Genomic DNA, 5,804 nt, shown 5'->3' with positions numbered 1-5,804 from the left:
TGTTACTTTATTAAAAGAAGTGATAAAGGAGTAAAAGAAAAGTTGATATGAACTATTAAACTGTTGTTTCTATTTAAAAAGTTGTTGCAATTTGGTGCAACCGCTTGGCAAATAAACAAGGTATCCACTTGGCGTAGTAATGACTTTTAAACCCAATTTTTACTATATAGTATATGATATATTATGAATTGAATCCAATTAAAAGAATAAATATAATGCTTTCAAAAAAACAATAATAATAAATATAACAACACTATAAGATATTGATAAATATTATGCTCAATAAGGAATCAAAAATATATATCCTAGCTGACATTGTGATCAGATCGAATATGATGGTTAGAGTTGTATAGCATATTAACTTGTATTCCATAATGGTTGCAAATCACAAAATTGTATGTGTTTAGCCAAATTACATAATAATAGGTTATATAGAGATCCATTAAGTGCCTTAAGTAGATTTGAATAGGGATTTTAATGGAGAACATAAAAAATCCCAATTATCTATTCACTCATAATACTTAATGCATAATTTTCCTTTGTATTATTTTATTTACATGGATGTAAGCTTATTTTTATCTTGATGTTTATTGTTATATTTATATTGACATTATGTTTATAGTCATGCGTGTCCTTGTGGGTGTATGTATGTGAGTATGAAAGAAAACTGTGAACTTGTTTTTTTAGAATTGGATAAGTTGAAGTTAAACTAATATAGTATTATAACAAGTCATCTTTGATTTTTTTTTTTGAAAAAAAAGTTACCTTTGAGTTGAACAACTAAATCCAGGATGTAAAATGCCAGTGTTTATCTAATTACCTAAACATTCAATTAAAATAAATAAGAGCTGGCTTAGCTAGTGAATATGGTTGCCTTCGCAAGAATTTCATGTTAGCAAAAAAAAAAAAAAAAAAAGAGAGAGAGAGAAATGCTTGCTAGGTTGAAAACCCACAAAGGGCGGTCTAGGAAAAAGTTGGATTAATTCACTAGGTTGAAAACCCAAATGAGTAGCCTAAGCAAAAATTAGGACAAAAGACCATCAACATGTTAAAAATTCGTTAGGAAACCTTGGGTGAACTTAAATAAAACTGGCGAAAATAAATAAATTCTCAAAAGTGCCTAGAGTTTAAAAGACAACCAACCTGTCTAGTGGGAGATTTAAACTTCATCTCCCTTATTAAGTAGATGAGCAAAAATTATAAGTGAGAATTTTTCATTTATTATTTATTTTTTGAGAATTGTGAGAACAAAAGGTTCAGGGCATGTTCTTGAGCCTTGAGCCTAATCCGAGAGTATTTACTTGTTCGAGGATGGTTCAGTGGTAATAATGATGTCAAAATTAAAGGCTCACAAGTAAACTGTTGCGAGAGAAGTTGGTAGAAAGAGTCTGAGGAGGGGTGTCTCCTTGACTAAGTGAAGTGAAGGTCGTATGGTGCGCCATGGTGGTTAAAAGGATGTTCTAGAAGATTTTATGGATGAAGATATGTTTTACAAGGCTACAGAGAGGAAGAACGGATGGAAAATATCTTAGAGAAAGCTGCTACCACTGCATTAAAGGCTCTGCACCTACCTTTCTGGCCGCATTAATGAGGAAGTGACATTTGAACAGTAGTGATCTGCCTTACAGCTATAGTTTGAAGACTTCAAGAGGGCAGTTGATAGGACAAGTATCTGGATCGGTGATCTGATTCATACGTGGAAGATGGAGAGAAGGAATTGGATAATATAAAAGGAAAAGAAAAGCATTCAGGGAGGGGGAGAGAAAGAAAAAAAAAAAAGGGGAGAAAACTCTGTACACACCACCATCCATAATTGTAATCCATCTTAAGAAGGAAAGATAATACAAATCTTCCTCGGCTTGTGTCCGAGGAGAATTTCTGTTACATAAACAGTTCATTGTATGAGATGTGGCGATCTAACCCATTTTTTTTGTTATTTAACATCACTATAACCTAAATTTCAAGCATACTCTCTACAAAATTTATTGTATTGGACTTTTGAGACTTATTCCCTTCCCAATGTTGGGTGTGGGTGCAAATCATAACCTTACAAGAATCATAAGTGAGAATTTAAATGCAACAAAGTAAATGATAAAAGATCATGCCAATTTAATCAAAATCTGGCTTGCCTCCTTTGTTATTTTTAGTCATACGAGCATCCACATCAGCTCCTTCATTTTACACATCCACTTTTACACTAAAAACTCACTTTTTCTATTTTACACATCAAATTTTACAAAACACCCACATCAGTTCATTTATCGTACCACCCTTTTTAATTAAATAATCAATTTTCTTTAATATTTTATTATTTTCCCAACTACCTCTTAAATTACCGCGCTCTCTCTCTCTCCCAACTCATTTATGACTTTTGCTCTCTCTCTCTCTCTCTCTATACCCATCTCTCAGACTCTCCCTCTCCCTCTGCCACTCGATCAACTCTCCCTCTCCCTCTCCCTCTCGATCAACTCCCTCTCCGATCACGAGTTCAGATCACCATCCGCGAGCCCGATCACGATCTGCGAGCTCCGATCGGCGATCTACGAGCTCCGATTGGCAATCCGCGAGCTCCGATCGCGATCCGCGAGCTACGATCGGCGATCTGCGAGCTCCGATCGGCGATCCGCGAGCTCCGATCCACGAGCTCCGACCAGTCAAGCACCGATTTGTGTTTGTTTGTGTATGTCTGTGTTTTTTTTTTTTAAGCAAAGTATATCTTTGTATATTTTGTGTTGAGAAAAAGATGAGAGAATGGAGTCTGTTGAGCACGGATCAGAGAGAGAAAAAAAGAAGCGAAGGAGAAATGATAAAATATTGTATAAACGAGCTACAGTAGCCGTGTAAATATATACGATACTGTAACTCGTGGATGGTTTTACACGATTTTACCCCGTTTTAGCTCCACTGATGTAGGAAATTTTTTGCTCAAAATATGTAAAATTAAAAAATTTTTACATTATACATGATTATCCACCAACTGATATAGATGCTCTAAGACATTTACCTATCCTTACCATATGCCTAAATTGGTGGCGTAGTTTTTGAGATTTCATCCCCATCGTATTTCGATACCTTATTATCACATCACACTCCATAAGTGTAGGCCTTAAAACCTCATCTCGAAATCACAACAATAATCTGACGCTGATTTGACCATAGTACTTCCAACTAGTTCAGGTTGCTAGAGTCCATCCTCAAAGTCAATTTGAATGGAGGCTTAGATTAGCTGGTATCACTGCTCTCTGAGGTTCCCCATCGCCAAAACATGTCATACGACAGGCCTCAACCTTATATTAGCTGGCACCTGGGTTCCTGTCTTTTTTTCCACATCGTATCCCAGTTAATTGGGTCCACTTACACTGTATTTACTTCAAAGCTCTTTGAGTTGCTAAAAGTTAAGTACTCTGACTCTTAGTTCTAAAAAATACAGTGTTTATTAAATCAAATGCACACAGATCCGTATGAGTAGAAATTGGAAAGGGCAAGCTCTTTTGCTCACAAATAGGACAAATAGAATTTAAAGCATCTCTCCAAATTTCAATCTTGGCATGAACTCCACGTCTAGTTTTGTCCAAGCAGCTACGACTGTATTATGATATTACGTTATAATTGTATGAGTGTTTTGAAATTATATAATAAATATTTATATAATTATTTTGTAAAATAAAATTATATACGCTATAAGTTTTTTCATAAAAAATGTGTAATACATGGGAATTTAACTAGTATTTACAGCAGAATAAGGAAACGTGTGATAGAACATATGACGCTTTATCAGTAAAAGAACACAACATAATTTAGAAACTTTATTGACTAATTCGATGTAATCCAGGCCTCTTTAAGAACAATTTTTGTATAATAATTAGCATGCTATTTATTCTAGAAGTACTACTCAATTTATACAAAAGGAATACAATAGAAACAACATAAACTTAACGTAAACTACACATAACAACTCTAACCCAACTCCAATACTTGAACGTTGCAACTAAGTGTAGATAAATTCAAATAACATCATCTTCTAGGATCTTGCAATATCCAAAACAACCCTGTTTGATCTTTTCTATTGCATTCCACGTGGGAGGTAACATTAGCATACCTAACCATTTTTGAAACTTGCTCCTATGCACGTAACCTATTACAATATGGAATTGTTTCTTGATAAACACTATATTTGTGACAAATACAATTTGAAATTGTTGAGATTTTTTTTAATGCATTATAACTTCAAAATTATCTTAGGTAACATTACGGCCAGCATGAAAAAAATAGGTAACTCAACGATTTGGTTATCCTTAAAACTTTTTTTCTTAAAAAAAAAAAATTGATAGTAGAAAAAGTAGAACTTAAAATCAAATATGAATTTTCTATCAAGTATGAATCAAATTTTGGGCTGCATGTTCTGTTAAAATACAAACTGTTTTTTTATCAAAAGAAGTGATAAAGGAGTAAAGGAAAAATTGATAGGAACAATCACTGTTATTTCCATTTTAAAAAACTGTTAAAATTTGGTGCAACCACTTTGAAAGCTTGGATTTTTGTGAAACACATGAGCTTGTTTAGACTTCAAATTAAAAATTATGGCTTAATTGCTTTTACTCTAACTTATCTAAATGCGGAATAAGAGTAAATAAAGTGCAATCACTGGATCTACTCTCTAAGCCATAAGCAAGCAAGCAACAATAAATATAAAGTTTAAAGAGTAAGGGAAGAGAGATGAAAACACAAGATAACACAAAGACGTGTTATCAAAGAGGAAACCAAAGAACTCGACAAAAAACCTTTCCGCAACCCTCCAAGTCGAAATCGATCCACTAGTGAATAAGTTGGAGTATACGAATAACAAAAGACCCTCCAAGCCTAGTCTATCCAATGTAGTTGAGCCCTCCAAGCTTCTGCTACCAATGGACTTCTCGGAGTCTTGTCTTCACTAGCTTTCTGGATCCCGCAATACTGCCCGATTGCATCTGCTAAGCCTTACTGGTTCCTTTTGGAAAATCCCAAAAACTTCCTAAGCTCCAAAACACTATCTATACTCTAAATATGTGTGGGTTTTGTTTGGCAACAAATCTCCTTTCAAGGTATGATAATGGGAGAGGGAAAAGAGAATAGACTACAATGATTTCTCTCTAAAGGGTGAACAACTCTCTTTTTAAAAGATGGGTGTGTTGTGTTGTAGAAACCTATCTAGGGTTTTCTCTCTAGATAACCTCTTTTACTTTTGTGGGTAATGAGGGTATATATAGTATGAGTGAAGGGTAAGAAAGTAGCACTTAAAATTCTATAGGCAGAAAGTTTCGTGAGACCGGCCAATCGTGGGTACCTCGCGGGTACCTCGTAAGATGGCCGGTCTCGCGAAGTACTCGTGAAATGCAACCTGACACTTGACTCTTCAGCTTCCAGCATGTGTTTCTCACGTGGCCTTTTCACAAGAATCTTTCTCGCGAACTTCTTGCGAGCTAGTCACAAAACTACACTGATCTTCATTTCATGCTCAATTCTTCACCAACTTAATACTAAACCCAATACAATAAAATCTCACAAAATACAAGGAACAAAATTAATGTAATTGTAACACTTTTTGTCATGGAATAAAGCCAGCATAAAACTTAGTTGTAAATCACAACTTTACACACTTGACAAATAAACAAGGTATCCACTTGACATAGTCATGACTTCAAAACTCAATATTATATGATATATTATGAATTGAATCCAATTAAAGGAATAAATATAACAATATTATAAGATATAGATAAATATTATGCTCAATAGGGAATCAAATATATTTATCCTTGCCGACA

The sequence above is a fragment of the Castanea sativa genome, chromosome 5 (genome assembly GCF_040712315.1).
Source record: "Castanea sativa cultivar Marrone di Chiusa Pesio chromosome 5, ASM4071231v1".
Classification (NCBI taxonomy): domain Eukaryota; kingdom Viridiplantae; phylum Streptophyta; class Magnoliopsida; order Fagales; family Fagaceae; genus Castanea; species Castanea sativa.
The sequence above is the reverse complement of the archived record's forward strand: the minus strand, read 5'-3'. Positions refer to the sequence as shown.